The following is a 27,318-nucleotide window of genomic DNA, read 5'->3' as shown; positions in this document are numbered from 1 at the left end:
TGCAAGTCTGCTCTCTTTTAAAGACTGTACTGCTTCAGGCCTGGAATTTTTTCCTGGCTAAGAATTTTCATCTGTGGACACAGTAGCCTCTTTGCAGCTCTTAAATAAACAGTCTCTGTTATAAATCATGGCAGTGGTGCACATTAGTTTGAAGTTACCTTTAGTTCTAAGGACTGATAGCCTTGTCCTTGATCAAATCTTTCATTGTATTAAAATCCACTGGATGTCTGAGTATCATCGAGCTGCCAGGAGCAGTACGATCAGTCATGGGAAATGGGAAGAAAGCTCCGGGGTCCTTTCTCTGTGGTTGTCTCATCAAAGCTTTCAAATCAGGGCTCTGCCTAAGGATCTCAGAGGCCACTCAGGGCACTTCCCGTCTTACAGGTCCTGCCTCATACTCTGCCATATGTCTCACTTTTCTAAAAATCCTTTTTCTTCACCTATTTTATTTTCCTTTCCCAGGACCCGCTTCCCTCCAGTCTTCTCCTTTTTCTTTCTCTGTCCTTATGCTCGCCATGATCATTCCTGTCATCAGTGATCCTGATCATTCCTGGGTCATGGCTGAGGAACCTGGAAGGAGCTTGGAGACTGTCCCCCCACCTTCTGGTACAGCTTCAGTGCTCCTCTCTCTACTCCTTCTACAGGTCTTGGTCTGGCTTGCGTTTCTTGTGCATCTTCCACATGTGGGAGCGACCCCAGTGCCCGCCCCCTGTGCCAGGCCCAGGTTGGCAACTCACCTTCTGGTCCAGGCCAGGGGGGTAGAGGGCAGGAGAAGGGCCCTGAAAGAGCGTACCTCATGTCTCTCTCCATTATTTTTAGTGGCCAGTGTGTTTGATATTTTGACTGTTTCCATTTTTTCACTGTTATAAATAACTATAAATCTCTTTCACTCACAGTCACAGTGTGTGCATATTTGTAGCAGTTGGTATGTATTGTCTAAGGAACTTAAAAATAACTTTTTACATTTTTTCTTTTTATAGAAATAATACTATGTTTTTATTACAAAAATAATGCATGGCAGAAAAAATTTTAAGTGCCAATAAACTGAAAGAAGAAAATAAAAATTACCTGCAGTGTTACTAATAGTTTCATCCATTCTTTATGCAAAATACTGTTTTCCCTTTTACAAACATGAGGCCCTACTATATATACACCTTAACATTAAAATGAGACTTCTTTTCATGTTTTGATATGCTTCTATAGCATCACTTATCACTGCATAATATTCCATTCTATAGAATATTCTATACAACATTCTATAGATGTACCAAAGTTTATTTAGCTACTCCCTAATTGTGGACTTTTAGGGTTGTTTTCAGTTTTTCACTGTACTAATAAGCAGTGCTGAAGTGAACAACCTTGAGTCAGGTCTTTGCACACATCCATAATGCCTTCTCAAAGATAAATTCTCTTTTTTTAAAATTAATTTATTTTTAAAATTATTTTTGGCTGCGTTGGGTCTTTGTTGCTGCGCGCGGGCTTTCTTTAGTTGCAGCGAACAGGAGCTACTCTTCATTGCGGTGTGTGGGGTTCTCATTGCAGTGGCTTCTCTTGTTGCAGAACAGGGGCTCTAGGCATGCAGGCTTCAGTAGTCGCAGCATACGGGCTCAGTAGTTGTGGCTCGCAGGCTGTAGAGCTCAAGCTCAGTAGCTGTGATGCAAGGGCTTAGTTGCTCCACGGCATGTGGGATCTTCCCGGACCAGGGCTTGAACCCGTGTCCCCTGCATTGGCAGGCGAATTCTTAACCACTGCGCCACCAGGGAGGTCCTCGAAGATAAATTCTTAGAAACGAAAGGACCACCAGGTCAAAGGGCATGTACATTTTTTTTTAATTAGTAAACTTTATTTTTTAGACCAGCTCAGTCTAAAAATAAATAATACCCAGTGTTGTGTTCCCATAGCTCCACAACACTGGGTATTATCATTAAAAAGAAATCTTTGGTAAGGCACATTTAAAGCAGAATACCTACTCCTGTCATCATAAGATACAATTTTTTTTCTTCTGAAATTTATGTTTATGTTATTTATAACATTATTTATTACGGTTGGTAATGGCAGAATTCCACCAACCTTCCTTCCTTTGCCAATTTAACAAAAATATAAAAGTAATACATATACACAAAAATAAATACCCAGAAAGGGCAGAGAGATACAAAGAAAACAGTTTAAAAACCTCCCTCCCCACTTACCCAGGCTTTCTCCTGAAAGCCACTTGCTTTTTACTCTAATGGTTTTCAGTAATTGCGGGGTTACCTCTAAAATTCTCAGTAAGATATATACAGATACATCTGTATTTTTCTTCATTTGTCTTTTTAGACAGCTAACTTTGTTAAGTAGCACTGTATTATTTGAATTGCAGATGTCTTTAAGGCTCTGGTGCTTGCTTGTCTCACTGGATTTATGCTTCTTATTTGACCTCAGAAGAATTCCCATGCTCACTTTTAAGCTCAGCCATGCATTTGACATATTTGCTAGGGTGATGGCGCCCATGATTTGAGGTGTTTGGGAGGGAGGTTTCAGGATATTTGGTCCATCTTATTGGCTGAAATGGCCAGTGTCCTAATCCACTCATTCCGTATCCTTTAATTTCCTTCTGTGAAAGATGAAGAAATGATCACGCCTCCACATCACTCTACCTCCTGTTCTTCCTTTCACCTTCCTATATTCAGATGAGATAGACACTATTATTTTCTTCGTTTTACAAATGAGATACCAGAATTCAGAGAGGTTAAGTGATTTGCCTGAGGTCACACAGCTAGGAAGTAGGTGAGGGAGCCAGGATTTTCCCTCAAGTCCATCTGACTTCAACACCCATACTTAAAAGGTGCCACAGTAACATATTCTCTCTACTCTCTATCCCTCAAGGCTTCTGCCTCTCCTGACCTTCCTGTTTCTGTCATTACTGTCATTTTCCCTGAGTTTAGGAAAAGGTAGGTAGGTCTGTATTCTGATTTTGGCTGCAGAACTTAAAAACTATAAATGACCGTAGGCAAGTCACTCTGCCCTTCTTTGCCTCCATTTCTTCTTCTATTAAGTGGGAATAACCTGTGACAAGATGTTTTGTAGAAAAAATGAGACAGTCTGTGTGAAAGTACCCATGTAATGCAAATATCAGGCATTATTATTATTATTTCAGAGCCCAAGAAATATTTCCTGATCTAACAAAGCAAACCAGCAACGTGGGCCTAGGCTCCTCTTAGCATAGATGACTTTTTCGGAAGAATCTTTGAATTTGTTCATTCCTTTTTCTTAAAGTAACATTGAAAAAAAATCCATGGTTACTGTTTATTAAGGAAAAGAGCTCTGATTTTGGGGGGCAGGTATTTTTATACAGACACAGAGGGAAATCCCAAGTCCACAGAGGAGCCTGCTGGCCATTTAAATGGCCCCAGTGTCCTGGCCCTGTGCTTCTTTCCTCTGCTTGTCCTCAGTATTCATGTCAGTCATTCTCACCTGTTGTTTCATTTGTAATTAGTAAATCCTGGAGCCAAAAAGGAAGTTGAGGGGGCGAGGTTAGTCTGAAATGTACCTACTGTCTGCCTCACCCCCCCCCATTGTAGTGGTCTGTTTTCTTGTTTCCTCCCCTCAGTTGATGATAATTCAGTGAGTAGAGGGATCACATTGCATTTATCTTTATACCGTCAGGACCTGGGGTATTAGGTCTCCAACAAATGTTTATAAATGAATGAATGTTGGCAGTGTTCTTATGCCTCCTGCAAACTGCAAGGTGGCTTGTGATCCCCATTGTCAACAACAGGCAATGTCCATCAACATTGTTGTGGTTTCCCTAAAGCAAGAATTCTTGAACTTGGTCTGTGGAACTGTTGTGGATCCAGAGAGGGCCTTCAGGGGTTCCCAAAACCCCTTGAAATCAGATTCATTTGAAGACAGCCATTTTCTTTTTTTTTTTAATGTATTTTATTTTTGGCTGTGTTGGGTCTTCGTTGCTGCACGTGGGCTTTTCTCTAGTTGCGGCAAGCGGGGGCTACTCTTTGTTGCAGTGTGTGGGCTTCTCATTGCAGTGGCTTCTCTTGTTGCAGAGCACAGGCTCTAGGCACGCGGGCTTCAGTAGTTGTGGCACTTGGGCTCTAGAGCACAGTCTCAGTAGTTGTGGCGCACGGGCTTAGCTGCTCTGTGGCACGTGGGATCTTCCCGGACCAGGGCTCGAACCCGTGTCCCCTGCATTGGCAGGCGGATTATTATTATTTATTTATTTTTTTTTTTCGGTACGCGGGCCTCTCACTGTTGTGGCCTCTCCCATTGCGGAGCACAGGCTCCGGACACGTAGGCTCAGCGGCCATGGCTCACGGGCCCAGCCGCTCCACGGCACGTGGGATCCTCCCGGACCGGGGCACGAACCCGTGTCCCCTGCATCGGCAGGCAGACTCTCAACCACTGTGCTACCAGGGAAGCCCGACAGGTGGATTCTTAACCACTGCGCCACCAGGGAAGCCCTGACAGGCATTTTCTGAAGAGCAGAATCTTAGCTTTCATCGCATTCTCAAAGCAGTATGTGACCAAAAATAAGGAGGAAACTGTGGAAAGCTTTTCAACTCTGTGGCATACTCTACCCTACTTACTTTCCTGCGCGCACACACACACACACACATATCAATTTGTACATTGATCTCACTTGATAAATAAACCCTGTATTACCTGAGTGTGTTAGCACTTTAAGATCTAGATCAGATTAGCGTGACCCCTTGTTTCATGCCCTGTAGAGGTCCAAAGTTTCACCAAGATTGTGTAGATGCCTTAGGCGTGAAGGTGTGGCTTATGTTCTCCTGGTTATCTCTGCCTCCTCTTTCTGTTTCGCAGCCTGTCAGCTCATAACTGAAACTCAGTCCCTTCCTGGATGCCATCAAGAGCAAAGAATACACCCACAAAGAGCATTTGTAAGTGTCACCATCTTTGCTAATGACTTGAGAGTCCCGGAAAGGGCTCACATGGCAGAAAATCCAGACCTCCGCCATCTTCGTGGCCCGTTCTTCTTCTGTTCCTCACAGACTTCCCTTAGAATTCCAGTTCACCTTTCGTTACTGTGCAGAGCTACTTGGCAGCCTTCAGCTTTTACTTCTGTTATTTTTTTGCATGGCTGAACCCAAAAAGATGATCAGCAGCCAAAGGGCCTTCCATTCGAAAGGAGTCTTTCTCTTTAGAAGGCAGGTGTGGTTGTCAAGACTTTGTTTCTTCTTATATGTATATTTCAACATCTCCTCAGATTTCCTGAGGCCATCTGAATCAGTTCTGTGGGTCTGTACTCTTATTAAGGATCTCTTTCACATCACTGTGAATGTAGGCCCTTTCAATGAGACAGGACCTATAAGCACATTGAAGATCTTGTTCTTACGTAGAACAAAAGAGCAGGAACATTTTTATTTTCAAATCTACTAAATTAGTTTCCCTTTCTGTCCCATAAACTGAGTTTCTTCCTCTGTTTAAGTTCCTCCAACTTTATTTTCTCCATCTTCTTTTTTTTTTTTTTAATAAATTTATTTTTTGGCTGCGCTGGGTCTTCATTGCCGCGCACGGGCTTTCTCTAATTGTGGCGAGTGGGGGCTTCTCATTGTGGTGGCTTCTCTTGTTGCCGAGCACAGGCTCTAGGCGCGTGGGCTTAGTAGTTGTGGCGCATGGGCTTAGTAGTTGTGGCACACGGGCTTAGTTGCTCCGCAGCATGTGGGATCTTCCCGGACCAGGGCTCGAACCCGTGTCTCCTGCATTGGCAGGCAGATTCCTAACCACTGTGCCACCAGGGAAGTCCCATCTCCATCTTTTTTTTTTTTTTTTTTTTTTTTGCAGTACGCGGGCCTCTCACTGTTGTGGCCTCTCCCGTTGCGGAGCACAGGCTCCGGACGCGCAGGCTCAGTGGCCATGGCTTACGGGCCCAGCCGCTCCGCAGCATGTGGGATCTTCCCGGACCGGGGCACGAACCCGTGTCCCCTGCATCGGCAGGCGGACTCTCAACCATTGCACCACGAGGGAAGCCCCTCCATCCTTTAAGAAGATAGTAATGTATTTATTTTTGAAGAGTATAACACTAATATGCATTTTATAAAAATTAGAACAATGCGGAAGTATACCATTTAGTTAATGAAATCTGTAATCCTGCTGTCCAGAGACAGCCTCTATTATGATATACACTTTGGTATATTGTATATCCTTTTAGAGATTTAAATGCATGTAATAACAACAACAAAACAGTGATTAGGAGCCAGGTACTGTGCATTGTCTCATTAAATCCTCACAGTGTCTCTGAGATGGGGCCCGTTTACCAAAAAGCAAACTTGAGGCTTATAGCAAACTGGTGACTTGCCTAAACTTATTTCCAATTTTTGCTACCATAAGCAATCTGTAATAAATAAAGATACATCTAACTGTGTGTTCTTGTATGTTGATCTCCACATGATAAATTTCCAAACTGGAATCGCTTGGTCAAAAATTATGCACATTGAAACTTTGGTTCATTTGGAGAAAGATAGTTTAGAGCTTTGCAGTCAGGCACACCAGTGTTCACGTTCCCACAGTGACTTGCTGGCCACTCATTAGACTTAACCTCTGCCTCAGTTCTTTTTTTTTTTTATATCTGGCTGTGTCAGGTCTTAGTTGCAGCACACGGGATCTTTTGTTGTGGCACACTGGCTCTTCATTGTGGCTCACGGGCTTCTCTAGTTGTGGTGTGCGGGCTTCTCTCTAGTTGTGGTGCGTGGGCTCCAGAGTGCAGGGGCTCAGTAGTTGCGTCGTGCTGGCTTAGTTGCCCTGGGGCATGTAGGATCTTAGTTCCCTGACCAGGGGTCAAACCCACGTCCCCTGCATTGGCAGGCGGATTCTTAACCACTGGACCACTGGACCGCTGAGAAAGTCCCTCAATTTGTTCTTATGTTAAGTGAGGCTGATAACAGAAGCCTCTGGCTGTGAGGACTGAATGAGATGATGCATGGAATGTCCCTGGCTAGTATCCAACACATAGGAAGAAGAGTATATTAGACAGACTGGTCCCTGCTCTTACAAACCTGGCACTTTAATGTGGGAGTAGGGGAGGGAAGAACGAAAGGCTAGTAGTACACAAATTAATGAACAGGAAAAAGAACAGTGCTGTGCAGACAGTTAGAAGAAAGTGATATGATAGGCAGGTGGGCGTTTCCTTAGGTTTGTTGGGTTGGGGAAGTCCTCAAGAAGTGACATTTTAGATAAGGTCTGAATGAGGAGGATAGTCTTTAAATTCCTAGGAGTAGAATCTTGGGACCAAAATTACATGCATTAAAATTTGGGGTCATACAAATGAACCTATCTATGAAACAGACACAGAGTCATAGACATAGAGAACAGACTGGTGGTTTGCCAAGGGGGAGGGGGTCAGGGGAGGAGCGATGGAGTGGGAGGTTGGGGTGAGCAGATGTAAGCTTTTATATATAGGATGGATAAACAAGGCCCTGTTACATGGCACAGAGAACTACATTCACTATCCTATGATAAATCATAATGGAAAAGAATATTTTTAAAAAAGAATGTATTAATATATATATATGTGTGTGTAACTGAATCACTTTGCTGTACAGCAGTAATTAACACAACATTGTAAATCAACTATACTTTAATTTAAAAAATTTTTTTTAAATTGTGGGTCATATATTGACCAAATACTGACAAATTGGCCTGCAAAAAAATTGTAAAATAATTTACATTCCCTCTGTGTATAGACATGTTTCATTCCTCCACCCTCACCAGTACTTTTCTCCTGATCTTAAAAAGCGGCGTTAATCAAAAGATTATCCTAGAGACCTTTCTGTCTGTCTTCTAATGAGCTTCGTAGGCAGGGGGAAAAGATAAGAAAACAAGTTAGTCCCTTTGAGGAATCCCTTCTGTTCCCTCTCCCTAAATTAATTGTCCAGCATCACCCCTTATCCTGTGAAGCTCTCTTCTCACTTCCTGCCCTTTCTCTCTGTGCTACTTCCTGCCTGCATTGTATGATAGGACTGGAAGCCACCAATGTTTTAGCCAATATATTTTACATGTTGATTAACCGCCACTTTTCCCCTTCGGAATTAGGCAATGCCTGGCTCAGAGGAGATGGCTGATCAAGCATTGCTTTTGCTATAAAAACAAGGCAGCTTTTAGAGATAAGCTGGTTTTTCCAGATGAATTTGTTGGCAAGGGCATAATCCCTTCTGTGAGTTAAAGCTGTGCAGAGGGCTCTGCACATCTTTCTGTTATAGTCAAACCCTCTCCTCTATGGCATGTGGTCAGGGGAGGGGGCCTTGAGCTCTGGACCCTACAGCTGCTTCTGCCCCAGAATCGGTGGGTAATAAGACCTCTTTTGTTTGTTTGGAATGCCTATATGATTACATATTGTTTGTGGATCTGTTCTTTGAAGCCTTTTATCATGCTAGTAACCTGTGTTACAAGAAGCATTCTCTTTGTAGGTCTTGAGCTTAGTGCAGCAACAGTAAGTGATATAGCACATGTTAAATTACAGACCTCATTCAGGTACTGTTTTTATTTCAGTTGTATTTGTTTATAGCATACACATGTATTAGAATTTAATGCCTGATTCAAGCCTTAAAGTAAATAATATTGTGTAGCTTAAACTCATAGACAAATGGATTAAAAGTCACTAGTTCTTAAAATGTAATTTCTTTTTATAATCTTTTTAAACTCAGCAACTTAAATAAAACATCCTGAGGGCAACATGTGTTAGCGAGGGGGGTCTGGGGGTGGCGTGGGGAGGGAATGTGTTTGGTGAAATTGTCCAGGAGCAAAGCACCGCTCACTTGAAGCCCAGAAATTTGTCATCCAAATATGTGCAGATTGCTGGTGCTATAAATAGTTTGAACTCAAGTAAACAGCTTCTTCCCCCTTGGAAGCTTGGCCATTGTTCAGATGCCAGAGCAGCCCGGGGAGCAGCCTCTCACACCACATGCTTGCACCCTACTCTTAGGTTGCTGTCAGCGACCCCGGTCCGCAGGGCTTGAGATGACTGTGGGCCACATCCTCAGGCCCTTCAGTTCCCCACCTTTGGCTCCCACCCTGACCCAGCCCATCCAACAGCTTTACAGACCTGCCTCTGCTCTAGAGGAGCCCAGACCTAAGATCCCTGGCAGCTCTAAAAAGCCATGGGGCCACCTGGCCATTGACTGAAGTCGATTTAGGAGACACAGACATTCTCTCTCTCTTTTTTTTTTTTTGTGGTATGCGGGCCTCTCACTGTTGTGGCCTCTGCCGCCGCGGAGCACAGGCTCTGGACGCGCAGGCTCAGCGGCCATGGCTCACGGGCCCAGCTGCTCCGCAGCATGCGGGATCCTCCCGGACCGGGCACGAAACCGTGTCCCCTGCATCGGCAAGCGGACTCTCAACCACTGAGCCACCAGGGAAGCCCCAGACATTCTCTTTTTAGAGCAGAAGCACACACGACTCATTCCTTTCTTTTGGAGCCAAGAAGAGCAGCATGGTGATCAGAACAGCCATGCTAGCAGCTGCCCTGTGCCAGCAGCTGCCCTGCCGTATGCCAGGCAGGCAGGCCACTGACATTTCAAAAGCCCCGTTGAGGACTTGAGCAAAATGCTGACATTACAGAAACTGAGGACATTCCACAGTTTACTACTATATTTTCCTTGGAAAAAATAAGTCTCTTTCTCTGAAAATTCCTGCTTCAGCTGCATTCATCATGTCAGATGCCCGTGTGGAGGCTATGAAGATCTTGACATTTAGCTATTGAGAGGACAGAGGACAGGGATGGTAGCAAGTAAAGGATTAGGATCAGGAAACCTGGATTCTTGGGCAAGTTACCCAACTTTTCCTACCTTTAGTTTCTTCATCTGTCAAGTGAGGATAATCCTGTTTCGTAGAGTTGAAGAGGAAATGGATGTAACAGTACTTTCTGGATTGTACCGACCAGTAGACTGTAAAGGAGAGGTGGGAAAGTGGAAAGGGTCTCCCAAGCCTGGCCTTCTGTACTCTGTGGCCTCAAGCCGATGAGCCAATGCCTCTCAGCCTTAGTCTTTTTATCTGTAAAATGGAAATGTCAATACCTGCCTTGCAGGAGTGTTGTGAAGATTAGAAATAACATATGTAAAGCTCTGGCAGATGGTAGATAATATATAAATGGCAATAATAATTATTGTTACATTTCATGTGGAGATATTCACTCTGGGCGGTTTAGGATTCTTCACCTGGAGAAACAGCTTCATTTTGTAGATGTCAGGATGACCAAAAGGCCCTGCTAAAGGCTCATGGCAATAACTGATAAAAACAGATAACATTTAAAAAAATCAAAGTAATCATGAAATCATTAAAAAAAAACAAAACTACGAGTCCAGAAAGGCATCAATCTGCCGCTTACCCCCTTACCTGAGGCAACCATTTAATTTTTCTGCTTTTAGCTCTTCTGTTGGTTACCTCCATTTCTCTAAGTAATATTACCTCTATTACTTTTTTAAAATTAAACTTGTTTTTGTCATAACGGCACATTCACATAGGTTTGCTTTGTCCTTTTAAGGTCAAATATCATGATAAACGGAAGCTAGAAAACAGCTGTCCCCTGCCTCTACCCCTTTTTTCCCTTCCCTCCTGTCCTGCTCCCAAGAGCATACACTTTTTTTTTTTTTTTTTGCGGTACGCGGGCCTCTCACTGCTGTGGCCTCTCCCGTTGCGGAGCACAGGCTCCGGATGCGCAGGCTCAGCGGCCATGGCTCACGGGCCCAGCCGCTCTGCGGCACGTGGGATCCTCCCGGACCGGGGCACAAACCCGTATCCCCTGCATCAGCAGGCAGACTCTCAACCACTGCGCCACCAGGGAGGCCCGAGCATACACTTTTGATCCTGTTAGTTTTTTGTTCTAGTGTTTCTCTCTCCATATATCTAAGTAATATGCTTGTGCAGCTGTCTCTGTCTTTAAAAAAACTTTTATTATGGAAAATTTCAAACATACAGTACTAGAGAGAATAGTATAACAGATCGTCATGTACCACCCATTACCCAGCTTCAAGAATCGTGACCAAACTGGTTTCATCTGTGCTTGTGGCCATTTTCGCCCTGCTCATAGATAATTTGGGGATAAATTCTAGACCACATTTCATCAATAATTACTTCAGCATGTATCTCTAAGAGAATAACTCCTTTTTTTAAATAAACATAACTACACTCCCATTATTACACAGTAAAATAATTAATAATCCCTTATTACTAGCAAAGGTCTCCAATTAACTCAAAATATTTATTTTTCAAATGAGATCCAAACAAGGACCACACAGAACCGTACCGCTCTTTCTTTATTCATCAGTTTTAGACACTGCCTGTTGACCTCCTAGGATGGCACATGAGGCCTTAGCCTTGTTATAAACACCACAGCCCAGCTCACTCTTTTCTCCCTTACCCTTTTCTCCCAGCACCACAGTTTTTTGGTTAAATTCGTATTCACTGTTTTTCAGTGTTACGGCACTGTAAATATTATTTACCGCTGAGCCAGTAACGTTCTAATTATTTTTCCTTTCTGACGGTTTTCCTGGACTTAACAATAGCTTCTGCTTTAACATGCTTAGTTTTCCTTGTTCCGTCGTGCTGAATCTTTCCCATAGACTTTCAGTACAGTTTTTGGCAGGCTTGTTAGAGTCCCATCCTATTTTCCTGGAGCTTCCACCCTCTTGCTTGAATCAGACTGATGCCCCCTAGGCTCTCGAGTTAGCCAGGTCCCAAAGCTACCTGCTTCTTCTCCCCCTCCTCTTCCTCCCCACCCCTCCCCTCCCCCCTCCTCCCTCCCCCTCCCTCCCTCCCTCCCCTCCCCGCCCCCTCTCCCCTCCCCTCCCCGCCCCCTCTCCCCTCCCCTCCCCGCCCCCTCTCCCCTCCCCTCCCTCCCCTCCCCGCCCCCTCTCCCCTCCCCTCCCCCTCCTCCCCTTTCCTCCCCTCCTCCCCACCCCTCCCCCTCCCCCACCCCTCCCCTCCCCCTCCTCCCTCCCCTCCCCTCTCCCTCCTCCCCCTCCCCCTCCTCCCCTCCTCCTCCTCCTCCTCCTCCTCCCCCTGTGCCTTTCACTTCTGTTATTAGATCCTTGCTTTTCAAAATCTTACTTTTTGGGACTTCCCTGGTGGCGCAGTGGTTAAGAATCTGCCTGCCAATGCAGGGGGCATGGGTTCGAGCTCTGGTCCAGGAAGATCCCGCATGCCACGGAGCAACTAAGCCCGTGCGCCACAACTACTGAGCCTGCGCTCTAGAGCCCGCAAGCCACAACTCCTGAAGCCCATGTACCACAACTACTGAAGCCCATGCACCTAGAGCCCGTGCTCTGCAACAAGAGAAGCCATTGCAATGAGAAGCCCATGCACCGCAATGAAGAGTAGCCCCCGCTCACCGCAACTAGAGAAAGCCCACAGGCAGCACCGAAGATCCAATGCAGCCAAAAATAAATTAATAATAAAAATAAGTTAATTACACAAATAAATTTTTTTTAAATCTTACTTTTTAGTTTAAACCCTTGTTTAGGTAAACTCCAGAAGTTTACTGAGAAAACAGTACATGAATGATAAATTGTTCTAAGTCCTTGCAGTTCTGAAAATGTCTTTATATTGCCTTTTTGAGTATAAATTCTAGGTCCCAAATCATTTTCTTTTAGAACTTTTCCCTTGGAAAGCATTGCTCCTTTTCTTCTGGCACTCAGCATTGCTGGCAAGAGGTCTGATACCAGTCTGATTTTTTTTTCTTGGAAATTACTGGAATTTTATTTGCCTCAGGCTTATGACTTGCAACCAAAGACATTGTGCAAAGAAAGCAAAGATTAAGTACACTTTAGGGAGAAGGAGACAATACACATTGGTAACACAGGAGATCAGGTTGACAAAAGAAGCCATCCATTACACTATATAGACTGATTCTTTTCTCTTGAAATAATCTGTCTCTCTAGAAACTTGTAGCATTTTTTCCTTATGAATTCTGAAAGGTCAGGACACTATGTCTGGGTATGGTCTTTTCTCATACTCTGTGCATTTTAAGCTTTGCAGTTCGAAGATGCAGTCTTCCTTCGGCTCTGGGAAATTTTCCTCTTGATTTCTTAGATAACTTCCTGTTGTACTTTCTTTTCCTTTCTATTCTGTTCTTTTTATGGAATTCCTATTTAGTCCGACATTGAACTTCCTGGATTGTTGTTCTAGATCAAGATACTTTTGTATCCTGTGAATATTTTTTCCCTATATTTTGAAAGATTTCCTTTTCATATTTTCCAGCCCTTCTCCTGAATTGTTCATTTCAGTATTCATATTGTTAATTTCTAAGAGCCCAGTTTTGTCAGCTTATTTTATGCTTCAGGGACACAGTATCTCCAGAATCTCTCTGAAGGTGTAAGAATTTTTCTGTAAAGCTTTTCATTTGCCTGAATCTTTTTTCCCATGATGGAGTCTATTTTCTCTTTATTTCAGTCTCTGTCATGCTGTTGGTTTTCCCCAGATGCCCTATGATAGTTTTTTCTTTTTGCCATTTGTAATCAATAATAAAAGCCTCCTTTTAGGAGCGAGGCCTGGGGTTTGCCTGGGGTTCTGCAGAGCTTCTGTGTGCTGCGAGTGTGTTGTGGGCAGCTGACTGGCACAGGACCTCCAGTGGGTCCCCTAACTTTCAGCCCTCTTCCAAATCCTCTTGATGTTTGCCATCCCCAGGCCCAGAGCCTCCCTGGGCTTCCACATTTCCAGCGGTGCTTTCCTGCCCCTATGCTCTAGACTTCATCTTCTCTCTGTCATCATGCTTCTATGAACTGTTTCTGTCTTTTAGAAATTATTTGGAATGAAATCTTTTGTTCTCTAATGATCCTACCCAACAAGAGGGAAATCCCAGTTTGAAGTTTAGAAGACATGATACTTTTTTTTAAAGCATAAAACAGTTGCTTTAACCCAAGCCTGGACTATCTGGGGTATGTGTGTGTGTTTAGAAAATATTTGTTGAATTTCCTATTCTGTATCAGTGAACGAGGGAGACATGTTGTCGACGTTGTGGAGCCTACAGGACATATAACGTACTTACAATAACATATGTTAAGGGTTATGAGAGGCGAGATGGAGGGTGCCGTGGGACCCATACACCTGGGGGAGCTCACTTGGCTCAGAGGGAAGGCCTCCAGAAGGAAGTGACGTTTCATCTGGGATCTGATGGCTGAGGAGGAGTTAACCAAAACAAGAGGGTGGGGCCAATCAGATGTGTGTTTCAAGTGCAGGGTCAGAGAGAGCCTCAAACCAACAGAAGGGCTTCCTACTGTTGGAGCACCAGGCTGTGCAGCCGCAGGAAATCCCCTGCCTTCTGGGGCCTGGCATTCCCCATCTCAAAAATGAGGAGACCACACGCTCTTTTCAGCTGTAAAAATCAACAAGTTTAAGATTGTTTAAAATTAACTCAAGCGTGGAGATCCATCTCTCCCATAACTGCCCCAATCTGAAACCTATCTCTTGCTCGTGGGAAGCAGGTATTAAGAAGGCTGAAAAAGGCAGGGGAGGGGCAGTGTGGTACCCTGCAAACCTCCCCATTTTCAAGGTGCATTCTCACAGAGACCAGGCTTCCCTTTCCCTGCCAGCTCTGCAGCCAGCACACAGCATCAGCAGCAGCCGGGGGGACCAGGAGGTGGAGCCTCAGAACATCAAACCCTGTAGACAAGGCAGCCAGATGTGCTCCAAAACCAAAAAAATGTATCAAACATTTGTCGTCTTTTGTGGGGTTGACTCCCCCCCACCCCCAAATGACTTAAGTTTCTGAATTCAAACATTGTTTTGAGTGTAGGTGCGGTTCTTTCTGGGTCCATACCCCAGGAGGTTAACAGGCTGTTTCTGATGGTAGAATGATGGATGACCTTCCTCCCTTTTTTTCTGCTCTTTTCTATTTTCCTATTTTTTACAATAAGCAAGTATGATTCTAATTGGAAAGAAAACAAAATCTACTTTGATTTATTAAGTCTCAGTCCATATGTTTCTCAATTAGTTTCGTCTGGAAAAAATGGGGACCTTCCAGCTGTGTGGCATGAGGAATAAGTGCATTTGAAATGGCATGACAGCCGAAACTCGACTTTGGTGGGGTGAGAAGTTAACTGTATTTTACAGCAGTTGTTTGGACTAGAGGGTGGGTAGTGGTGGCCAGAATTTATTCATTCACATACTCCTTTCAGCAGATAGCCATCAGTTACCAGCTGAACAAGTTACTCAGGTGATCTGTGTCTGGAATTTCCTCTTGTGTCAAGTGGAAAAAATAAATATACCTACCTCATAGGATCCTTGTCAAGATTAAATGAGGTAATTTATATAGAGCAGTTAGAACATTATCTGGCATGTGAGAAACATTCAGTACAAGTTTTTGTTCCTTTTGGATTTCCTTATTTTAATAAATGTCTCATAATATGTACAGAATGCTCATAAATTAGACACGGAGCTTTTGCTTAAGAAGCTCAAATTCTAGAAGCAGAATAAGATCCGTCCAGAAATAAATATGCCTCAAAGGAGAAAAGGTACGTTTCTTAAGAGAAACAGATAAAGTACTAAGGAAATTCAGAGGGAGAGACCCCCTCCGGACTGGGAATGAGGGAGTGGGAATTAAAGGCAGCTTTGGGGCAAAGGGGCTGTCTGAGCCCTTCAGACCAGCCCTGCACGCTGAAGCTGCCAGAGTTTCCATTATCCTCAAATGGAGCCAATCTTGCTGGCTGTGAAGATCTGCCAAGTTTCCTGCAGGGAAACATTTAAAAGGCAGTAGAGTAAGGGACTTAAGGGGACAGGCCTGGCCCCAGGCAGCCTGGCTTGGAGCACAGACTCCGTCACTTACTCCAGGGACCCTCTGAGAAGGCCAGTCAGCCTCTGCACACATCGGTTTTCACAACTGTAGGATGAGACCATGAATAACACTTCCGGTAGCTGCTTCGGGTAAGGATGCCATCCGGTGGGGTTTACAGCACAGAGCGTGGCCCCAGTCCATAGAGTGTATCATCTGCCGTGGTCAGTAGTGGAGAAAGTGAGTGTGCTGGTGTTGTCACAGTTCTCTCTTCGTGGCTTCTGTCACAGATGGACAGTTGTTCAGTCTGCAGGGCAAGTGTTACAAAATACATGTTGTCGAGGAAAACGCTATCTTTGTTTTTATGAATGGGCTCCTTACTAGTATTTTTGTTCAAGTAACAAAACGTGCTTCAGAGCACTGACGGTGATGTCAGTAGGCTGACCTGTCAGGAAACGGGCTTCATGTCCTCACGCCCACTCAGACTTCTGGAATAAAGGCCCAGCCAAGCAATGCCTCACCTCCAGGCCCTTCACGCTGAGTGTCACTGCGAGCACACAAGAACACGCCTGACGGCGCTCTGAGGCTTTGTTCCCTACTCATCCTGACGTTCTAGAGAAACACGGGGCCCTTCTCTGGCTTCCCGACATTCTTGACCTTATTCATTGTCACGTCATCCTCCGGGCAGAGGGTGGTGACGATGAGTCAGAATTAGAAAATAATGTCTTTTCTCTAGGATGTGCCAGCTGATTTTTACAAGTATTTTTGAACTCGTAGTCTGTGCCAGGCACTTAAGCCACACAAGAACCTTGAAGAGTGAATGTGGTAGTTACTCTCATTTTACATTGGGAAACCAAGGCACAAAGAAGTTAACTTGCCCAAGGTCCTACACAGGTAGAAGGTCCAGGGGCAGGTCTCTTCAGGCTGTTGACTGCTGCTCTCCGCGGGTGACCAGACTGGTGTTCTTTTTATTCCACTACAGTCTCCGACCAACTTGTGGGAAAGCCTTCAGGATGGCACACTCCCTCCTAATATGTAGCCTATTTGCTTGGACCTTTTCTGATTAACATCCGAGTTTTCTGAGAACTAGTTAAAATTCTTGTTAAGTTACAAACTACCACAACCTTCCTCCCACCTATAAATAGCTTCTTTCCCCATGGAGCTCTAGTCCCAATAGCTTTAAAGCAAATCAGATCTGCACCATTGGGGGGAGGGGCGATTGAAACCCAGACTTGTTTCAGGCCACACAGTATTTTGGTAGAAAAGCAGGTAAGCACCCCTCTCACCTAGTAGCCAGAAGTGTTTCCTCTTAGCTAACAGATTGACTACCTTTCCCCATCTCAGGCCTGGTTGAACCCAGGAAAACTCTCCTTCCCACTCCTTCCCCACTGGTGTTAAGAAGTTTACCCCGTTTTTCGAAGTGGAGATGATCCCGTTTAGAACTAAGGGCCAGGCTCGGTGGAGTAACCATTTTGGGAAGTAGCACTGGCAGTTGTGGGCACGTGTGCTGGCCTCAGTAGGAGTTAAAAGACTCAGTTTCCAAGTCTGGCCTTTTCGTCTTGATCTGTGTGACCTCGGGCATGTCACTTAACTTCTCTGTGTTTTGTTTTCCTATTCAGGAAAAGGAGATTAATAATGCAGTTCCCTGGGACCTGATTCTCCTCAAATGAGAATCAAAGGAGATTAGGTACAACAGTAAGAGCCACCATCTATCATCACTCACGTGCCAGATACTTTCAGTTCCCTTACATGTGTTATTTCATTCTCACTGTCCTAAAATGGAGGCCCTGGTATCCCATTTTGTAATTTAAAAAGAAAGAAAAAGTTCAGAGGAGTTCAGTCACATAGGATTCAGATCTACATCCCTGGCTCCCAAATTGATGCTCATAATCACTATACATGTCACATTGCTTCCCACTATACACCAAAGCAGAGAGGCTTTGTCTTTCCTATCAAGTACTCCACAAATGCAAGAGATTAATTGTTATCTCTAGTAACCACTGCTGTTCCATGTTAGTCCCTTAGGACAGTTAAATTCTCTTGCTGCTTTATCTTACCTAGTAGTTTATGCTGCCTCTTTCCATGTCCCCAGGACTTGTTCAGTGAATTCTTGGGGGGTTTCTCCCAGAGAAACAGTTCAGCTGTACCAGAAAGGGGGTTGAAGGAGGCTGAGCGGAGCCAGGCATCTTGAGCAGAGGCCTTGGACCCCTCCAGGGTTCCTCCCTCCCTCAAGCGTGTGGTCAGCCAGCTTGTAGTAAACTTCCTTATGTTGCATTTGTTGATAAGCTCGTCTCTCACTGAATTTTAGAAGTGGAAGACACCAAAGCCCTCATTTCATTGATGGGGAAGCTGAGGTCCAGAGAGAGAGATGACTTGCTTGAGGTCGTTCATTCAGTTAGGAGTGTGACCAGGACCAGAACCCAGTTCCCCAGGCAACAAACTAGTGCTCTTTCTGAGCCTTTGGAGTGGGCACGTGGCATCTCCCCCAGTGAAGGACAGACTCATGCACTCTGTCCAGCATGCACCTAGGACACTTTAGGGAGAAATTCGACAACTTGGAAAATAGAGAAGGAAGAAGGAGATGGGGGGAGGGACGGAGTTGGGGTGCAGCTCCCCACCCTAACTAGTGGCTTATACACCAAAGAAGTGAATTAGACCACAGCACGGCAAACTAGGTAAGCCCACGGTCAGCAGTGACTAAGAGGCAAAGGGATTTATGCCGGGAGCCCTGGCCCAGGGAGTGGATAGGAAGCCTTTTGTCACTAAGGCTGCAGTGTTGAAAATGGAAGGAAGGATGTTAGGCACATGTGCCGGCCCGGGATGCAGTTACAGCCCCCGCAGCTCATTGTCCAAAGGAAATGGATCTCTCCTGTGGACGGAGAGGTGGAAACTGAGCAAGGGAGCTGAGTGGTTGACATCATCAGGCTGAGCATTGGGTTACAACAAATGGGGACTTACTTGGCCCGAGACGTGGGAAACACCCACTAAAACCTTGAAGTGCATTTCATTTAGGAGACGCGGAGAGAGGGAGAGAGAGAGGGCACGAGAGATCCTGCCTGCACCCCTGGCCCGCTCTGCTAATCTTGCTTACCCTCGGAAGGGAGGCGTTCTGAAAGCTGGCTTCTTAAATTCGACCTTCCCTTCTGACTGAGGACCACTGGACTTTGAAGGAACTCTCTGCTCTTGTAAGTAGAACTTTCTTCTCTGTCGCCACCCCCAGGGAGAAGCAGACTGGGAGGCAGGGCTCTCTGGAGAGCTTGCTTTCCAGCCTGTTAGTCACAGTGTCTATTTTTTATATTATGATTTATTGCTCTGAAAATTATGGCTTTGTCTGAAACTGCCTAGGGCTAGAGTCTGAGCCTCAAGGCTCACAGATGGGCTCCAGTCAAATGCTGTTTTACTTTGTTACCCAAAGAACTTTGACAGAGTACCTAGAACTTCGAAAGCAGCTCCTTGCCCCAAATATAGGTGAGGAAATAAATCCTCCCTTAGAAATTGGTGTTTGGAAAATCTTTATTAATTTGTTTTTCTGATTACCAAGGTGGTACAAAAAAATCTTAAACATTGTAGAGAGAAATATCTCTGCAAATGAAAATTCCCTATAATCTTCCCCTCTTAAATGTAACATCGGTATTTTAAATTTAAGATACAGGTACAATTAGATTTCATGAAGTTACCTCAGCACTTTCGCCCTGATGTCTCAGTGGCTGCATAGGAAACTCCAAGATCGAAATCTTTAACTTTGGCTTTGTGATCTTTTTATTGCTTCCTTTAAAAAATGTGCTGTTTATTCCTAGAAAATAAACAGAACATGTAAGTCTTTGCGCGTTTTATTTGTTGGGTTCTGTCTTCAGGATTTTTTAAAATTAATTAATTAATTTATTTTTGGCTGTATTGGGTCTTCGTTTCTGTGCGAGGGCTTTCTCTAGTTGTGGCAAGCGGGGGCCACTCTTCATTGCGGTGCACGGGCCTCTCACTGTCGCGGCCTCTCCTGTTGCGGAGCACAGGCTCCAGACGTGCAGGCTGAGTAGTTGTGGCTCATGGGCCCAGTTGCTCCGTGGCATGTGGGATCCTCCCAGGCCAGGGCTCGAACCCGTATCCCCTGCGTTGGCAGGCAGATTCTCAACCACTGCGCCACCAGGGAAGCCCTGTCTTCAGGATTTTAAACCGAGGGAGCCACTCTGCAGAGAGGAAGGGAGGGGGCGGTACCAGTGGGTGCCCGGCTGAGGGTTCTCAGGTGGCTTGAGATACAAGGCTTGCAGGTACTGTGTGTGCTCCATCTAGCCTCCTAGCAGGTAAAAATAGTTGAAAAAAATCACAGTTAAAGAAGAAAGCCTTCAGCTTTAAAAAACAAGAGCCACCACATAATAGAAGGGCCACCCAAGGAAACCGTGGAAGCTTGGGCAAGTGTTTCACTCTCCGGGCCTCAGTTTCCTCGTTTGTACCTAAATGAGGGGTGAAACTAGATGATCGCTTTACAGTTGACCCTTGAACAACATGGCTTTAACCTGCGAGGGTCTACTGTTCTGCGGATATTTTCCAGTAAATATGTGCTACGGAACTACATGATGTGTGGTTGGTTAAATCCATGGATTCAGACCCATGATCTAGGTGGCCGACCGTAAAGGTTATACTCAGATTTTCGACTGCACGGAGGATTGGTGCCCTTCACCCCTGTGTTGTTCAAGGGTCAACTCTGTTCCCAAGTTCATTTTGAAGTGAACCACTGAAATCTCCTTCCCCTTTGAGGAGACCCCTTAGGGCTTGAGGAGCAAAATGCCCTTAGTTTTCAGGATCCTGGAGTGGGTGAATACTGGTGCCTCTAGGAGAATTAAAAGAGGTCATAAAACAGGCAATATTAAGTTACTTCTTTTTTTTTTTGGGAAAAGGGGTATTTATTTATTAAAGAAAAGTCGTCTGCGAGTTTTTGTACTTAAGTTAGTACCCTTGACGTTAACACTTTGGATTGAAACATGCCATCTTTCAAATAACAAGTGGACTCTACGAGCAGCGCCTACAGGTCAATTCAAGTTACTTCTGAGTTGAAAGTGTCGTCAGGTTTTGTGTTTCTGAAGGAGAAAATCTCAGTGTGGTGTGTGCGCACACCGGGGAGGGAGGAGAAAAAAGAATGAACCGTGCCGAGCACCTGCTAAGGGCCAGGCCCCGTGTTACGCTCATCCTGTCACATGACACCAGGTGGTCAGTATCCTCCTTCCCTAACTCCACCAACAGGGTAAATCTCCACTGTACATTCCCGTATTATTGCGAACTTCTTCCTAGTGTTCTTCCTAGTGTTCTTCCTAGTGTTCACCTGAGCTGTGCGAGCACCGAATCCTGACCACTAGACCACCAGGGAGTGTCATACCTGAGCTGTGCTTACATGATTATTGGCGTGACATCACTGCTTCCACTAGACCACATTCACCGTCTCCTCTGTCACTATACCTCCTTGCCTGGTAGAGAACTTGGCACACAGGTACAGAGAAGACACATCATAGTCAATTTTAACTTAAAACCCACTGTCCTTCTCCCTAGCTTGGCAAAAGAGAGGCAGAAGAGGAGGGGAAATCTCCTTTTTTGCCTCCCTCCCTCCCTCCTCCATCTCACCAAGACACAGCCTGTACTGCTGCAGGGAAAGGGTGCCAGAGCCAAAGTACAAAGAAAAGCAAAAGAAGTCAAATCTTGGACTCTTGAGTTTCTAAGTTTCCAGATCTTGGCAATTTAAGGGATTTTTTTTTTCTCTTTAAGGCCATCAGAGACCCTAACCCTCAGGAAGATGCAGTATTTAAAACTATTTGTTTGGATTAAGATTGTGGTTAACTGGAGGGTTCGTGAAGCCCCTTAGCCTATCTGAGAGCTGAAGCATAACTTCCCCAGCAGCTAAGCCCTTTGAAAGTGGACTGTTTCTGCCAGGGCAGCACCCCTGGGCGTGGGCAGCAGGAGGGTCCGGGCCTCCATCCCGGCCTCACCCAGGATCTTGAGCCCCCAGGATCTCAAGACTTTGGCTGATTAAACAAGTCGTCCCTCGGGCTTCCCTGGTGGCGCAGTGCTTGAGAGTCCACCTGCCAATGCAGGGGACACGGGTTCGTTCCCCGGTCTGGGAAGATCCCACATGCCGTGGAGCGGCTGGGCCCGTGAGCTATGGCCGCTGAGCCTGTGCGTCCGGAGCCTGTGCTCCGCAACGGGAGAGGCCACAATAGTGAGAAAAAATAAAATAAAGGCGTCCCTCTTCCTAAGGTGGTGGTGAGGAGGTGATATTCTGGAAGGAAGGTACCTGGTTTGGGTTTTTATTTATGTTTAAATTCGAATGCTTATCCAGTCTGTCGCGCTCTCTAGTTTCCTGCCTGGCCTTTGGCCCCTGTGGGCACTTGCATTTGTGGCCCCCGGGCTGGTTGGTGTCCCCAGTCCCTGTCACTCTAGACAGTCTAGGGTTCAAGGAGAAGTTGAGCCATCTCAGACAGATTACCCCCCTCACACAGCGTGCTTCTCTTCTGAAAAGTGGGAGGTCGCAATTATACCTACCTCAGACAGGTGCTGTGAGGACAAAGCAGGATAAAGCTCGTAATGCACTTGGTTGGTCCAAAAATACATGCTCAGGATTAGCTGCGTTATGGTTTCCAGAAAGAGAAAGTTAGCTGACGTCACAGGCACCTGCCCCCTCAGTCACAGGGTGGCGTTTGCGTGAGGAGCCTGAAGTTATCTCTGAACTCCTCAGTCTCGACCGCCCATCCCCTCCTGGGCCCTGGAGCTGCTATGCTGGCTCTTTAATCCAAGCCTCAGCAGTGTTTCCCGTCACCCACTTAAGTGATGAGGCCAAAAGCTGAAGTGGGCGCTGTTCTCTTGAGACCCAAGGTCCCTGGCCCAGCCACTGAAGGAAAAAGCTGGTGGCAGGTGTTACTTTCTGAGTGTGACAAGCGGCTGAGCTCACCCAGTTCACTCTGCTGAGTGCTTTCACGAGGGGCCAGAATTGATTCCTAAGTGGAGACAGACGTGGAAAATCTAAGGTTCTTGAAAACAAGTCATTAATCACGACCCAAGGCTGAGCTCACTACCTCCTGGAAATCTCTCCGAAATGCCTCATGAAAACTGCCCCTTCAAAGAGTGGTTTCTTTGGAAGTTGCAGTCAGCTGCCGTGCTGAGCCATTCCGAATCACACATGAAAACACATCCGCTCTGACCGGAGGAGGCCAGCATTTCCTAACTTTAAAAGAAGTCTCTAATCTTCCAAGAAATTGCTGGTCTTCAACTTGGCTTTTCCGAACTGAATAATGGACCTTCAAGGCCCTAAAGAAATGAAGTATTTGGTTGCTAACGCGTTCTTATTATGTCCCAGGGAGCTAGGTCAGTAATTATGTTTAGTACTTTATGGCTGTGGTCTCTGATGTTCAGTAAACCTGCTGAGGGCTGATGGATACTGGGCCCAAGGCTAGAGGAACAGGCTGATTAAGAGACAGCCTCTGGTCTGGTGCAGTTCTCAGGGCATCGTGAGGACAGGTGGGTGAGTCAATAATTACAGTGGCTCAGCAGCAGGTGGACGGAGGTCGTGATCTTGAGCTGGGTTGATTACCCCAACGCTCTCCTCCATTTCCTGACGCCCAGAGCTTTGCCAGCACTCGCATGAGGGGGAAATGAGAGCCGCTCCTGCCGAAGCATTCACCCCCAGCACCTTCCTATCCCCCTCGGCTTCAGAAGAAAGAAAGGAGCTCATCACAAAATGCAGCAGCCCCACCTTAGAGGACCCGGAATCTGCTCTCCCATGTTCAGTAAGGAATTCTAGGGATGGGTGATTCTGTTGTCTAAAATCACCACTCAGTTTTCTGTTGGTTTGTTTTTATAACATTTATATTGTGGCTTTTTTTTTTTCAGTTTACAAAATTGGAACATGTTCATGGAAGGAAAAGCGAGCCAGTACAGAAAAACATACTTAAATCATCACCCAGTGATTTCACTTCTCTGATTTTCAAATAAGGCATGGCGAGGTCAAAGGGCTTGACTGTTTTTTTTGTTTGTTTGTTTGTTTTTTTTTTTCCTTGTGTTTGTCACACATATGCCCACTTTCTATTTTGCTGAGAAAGAGGTGTTTAGTTGTGTAACAGTTTCTTTCCCACAGAGGAATGCCACAACTGCTACCATAAAAACAGCTGCAGACCAGTAGCTGTGGAATTTTTTTTTTTTTTTTTTTTTTTTTTTTTTTCAGTACGCGGGCCTCTCACTGTTGTGGCTTCTCCCGTTGCGGAGCACAGGCTCCGGACGCGCAGGCTCAGTGGCCATGGCTCACGGGCCCAGCCGCTCCACGGCATGTGGGATCTTCCCGGACTGGGGCACGAACCTGCGCCCCCTGCATCGGCAGGCGGACTCTCAACCGCTGCGCCACCAGGGAAGCCCCGGCATGACCGTTTTTAGATCTCTGATACACATTCCCGGTTTGCCACTGGAAAGTGTCAGCCTGTATAAGCTCCCATCAGCAGTCCATGCTTATGCCCGCATCCCCTCACCTGCACACTGGCTGCATCTGGAGTTTAGCTCGTTTTAATTTCTCCCTAGGCAGAGTCCCTGTTTGTGTATCTCAGAGGTGCTCGTGTTCTGTGTTGTGGTCCCTGTGGGGGAAGAAACCACTATCTGCGCTTGGTTAGGGACCCTGGCTTTCCTTTGTACTCTCCTGTACGTATGTGTGAATTCACCCGTTGTAAAGAGCCCTTTGTGTTTTCGGTATTATGCGAGGTGCTATGGGCAATACCAAGGTAAGTAAGACTTATAAGTAGCTCACAGCCCCATAGGAAAAAAAGACTCGGTGACTCTTAACACGTGTGATTATGTGCCCCAAGAGAGGGACAGTGCTGGGGAAGGCCTGAGAGAGTAGTGATTAAGCCGAGACTTCGGTTCACTTCAGTAAATCTTTTGTGTATTCAGCTAGTGTTTATTGAGCACCTCATATCTGCTAGGCACTGGGCAAGGTGGTAGGTGGACAGTGCTACATAGAACAGGCATGGTCCTTCCTCACATGAAGCTTACATGGGCTGATGGTGGTGTTACGAAATAAACAGCATGAGTGATGGATGCGGAGGAGAGTGTAGTTGGGGCAGGTTTGCCTGAAGAGGTGGTGTTTAAACCGAGATAAGGAGTCAGTTATGCCTAGGAGTTGGGGCAGAGGGTGCCGGGGGTGGGAAAGAATACTCCAGGTAGGGAGAGGTACACAGGTGAAAGGCCCAAGGCGGGAAAGCCTGTGGAATGTTGGGGAAAGTGAAAGGAGGCAGCGTGGCTAAAGCCTAGAGGGGAAAGGAAGAGAAAAGAGGGGGAAGGTTAGGATCGGGGGAAGGTTAGGAAAATGACGGAGGGGCCTGGTGATGTAGGGGATTTTCCTTCCCTTATCCAGCAGCTGTATACCAGTATATGAGCAAAATTTCTCTCTGAGTTGGCATAGAATAGTCCACCTAGTCTGTAATTTTTTCGTAAGGGGCAGGAAAAATCTGTTACTCCCAAGGGCCAATGTCTTTATTCATTGGCTTGCCTATAGTTCCCCTTTCTGATTTCAAATGTGAGCTCCCTACTGGACTTGGGTTTGGAGACCTGAGTTTGTACTGCTGCTCTGTTACCAACTTGCTGTGTGACCTTAAAAGATCCTTAGCTTCTCTGGGCCTCATTTTCATCTGTCAATGGGAATGATGCTGATCTGATCCCAGGGTCATTGTGAAGATCGAATAAGTATCTTAAACTGCTTTGTAAAATATGAAGTGCTGTAGACATATGAGCTATCATTATTATTTCAATGAAAAATTTCTTATCAGTGAAATAAAATAAGAGTTGAAAGTGAAGCCTGCCACCAGGAAAGGGCAGAGTGTACCTTCCAGGCAACCCCGAAATGGCAGATTCAGCACAGGTGGCTCTCCTTCAAGAGCTTGTTGTGAATGCTGTTCCTCTTTTCTCTTTCATTTCATCCACTGGGATAAAGCATTTCCTTCCTTTCTCCTTCCAACAGAATGGCTTACAAAATAGTCCATTTCACTTCTCTGGATTCCAGGACCCATTTGATATAGAAGCCAGAACATCTGCTTGGAGGCCAAGAGAGCCTTGTGAGCAGAGATGCTGCGGTTTACTGGGCTTTGGTTCCCAGCAAACATCGATGCCCGAGTGTATATTTAATTGGGTTTGGGGAGAAAGGCAATTACGGGCACAGAGCCATGAAAAACAGTCAACAGTGCAGAAGCAGCCCACACACCACCTAAGCAGGGCAGTTTCAAGCCAGAGCTTTAGGCTTGCTTTTGGATTTTTAAAGGGGAGCATTTTTATTTAAGTAAAAAAAAATTTTTTTTTCCCTTAAAAAGTGACATAAATTCTTAGGAAATAAAGTGCACTTTTTTTCCCTTTCATGAAGCTTTTTAAAAAATGTGTCTTCCGGCTATTAAAATGATAGGTTGGAAGACCTGTTCTGTTTGACCAAAAGAGAAAGTGACAGTAAGTGCAGTTAACTATCCCATGTAGATAAATGGGTAGCGTGCAACACAGTTTACCAGCATTCTTTCTCTGCTCTCATTAGTTTGTTGTTGTTTTTGTTTTCTTTATTAGTTTTCCCTAAAGTGATGCATATGCTTGTTGTAGCTAGACAATTTGAAGATGTATAAAGAAAAAGTTTGTAATCTCTCCCCTCTCCCTGCTCCCCATTTCCATCCCTCTGAGATAACCCCTGTAATCAATTTGGTGTATCTCTTTCCATACCTTTCTCCAGGCTCCTACGTGAATGGATACTTTGTGTATGTATGTGGTTACTGTGTTTTGTCACAAGTGCGATTGTACTTTATTATTTTGAAGTTTATTTTTCCCACTAAATAATACATCATGGGTAGGTACAGATTTGATTCACTCTTAAATAACTTCAGGGCTGTAGATCTAGAGGTACCACAGTATATTCAACCATTTCTCCTTTGGCAGATACTCGAGTTATTACCATTTTTTTTACGAAAACTATTGCGTTAAATATCTATATGTACATATCTTTCTTCACTGGTCCTTTTGTTTTTATAGATTATATTTTCAAAAATAGTATTGCTGGGTTAAAGGGTATACGTACTTTTTTTTTTTAAACATCTTTATTGGAGTATAATTGCTTTACAATGGTGTGTTAGTTTCTGCTTTATAACAAAGTGAATCAGTTACACATATACGTATGTTCCTATATCTCCTCCCTCTTGCGTCTCCCTCCCTCCCACCCTCCCTATCCCACCCATCCAGGTGGTCACAAAGCACCGAGCTGATCTCCCTGTGCGCTGATCTCCCTGTGCGTACTTGACATTTTAATAGATAAAACTGTCCTACTTTACAAAGAGTTCTTATAATTTACATTCTCTCCAGCAATATGTGAGTACTTCCATTTCCCTAAGTCTTTACCAGTATTAGATATTCTCTCTTCTTTTCTCCATCTCTCCCTCCTTCCATCTCTATTGTTTTATTTCTGACCAAGCTGATGGGAAAATGGTGTTTTATTTTTGTATATTCTTTACTACTAGTGAAACTCAACATTGTTTCACGTTAATTGACCATTTCATTTTCCTCTTCTGTGAATTTCCTTTGCGCATTTTTCTTATGAATTATTTGCCTTTTTCTCAACA

General features: G+C 45.1%; 1 protein-coding gene across 2 annotated transcripts in view; it reads left to right on the top strand.

The window, feature by feature from the left end:
- PKIG (cAMP-dependent protein kinase inhibitor gamma) overlaps nt 1-27,318 on the top strand; it is a 106,289-nt gene that overhangs the window by 48,830 nt on the left and 30,141 nt on the right. The window contains exon 2 of one of the 2 annotated variants that reach the window (XM_081257759.1): nt 18,728-18,900. The exons of the other annotated variant lie outside the window; for it this stretch is intronic. The gene's annotated coding sequence lies outside the window, so the exon portion shown is untranslated. The remainder of the gene's footprint in view (nt 1-18,727; nt 18,901-27,318) is intronic. 2 annotated transcript variants of the gene reach the window in all.

This window comes from Mesoplodon bidens (assembly GCF_964165515.1).
Source record: "Mesoplodon bidens genome assembly, chromosome: 15".
In the NCBI taxonomy this organism is placed as follows: domain Eukaryota; kingdom Metazoa; phylum Chordata; class Mammalia; order Artiodactyla; family Ziphiidae; genus Mesoplodon; species Mesoplodon bidens.
The sequence above is the reverse complement of the archived record's forward strand: the minus strand, read 5'-3'. Positions and strand labels throughout refer to the sequence as shown.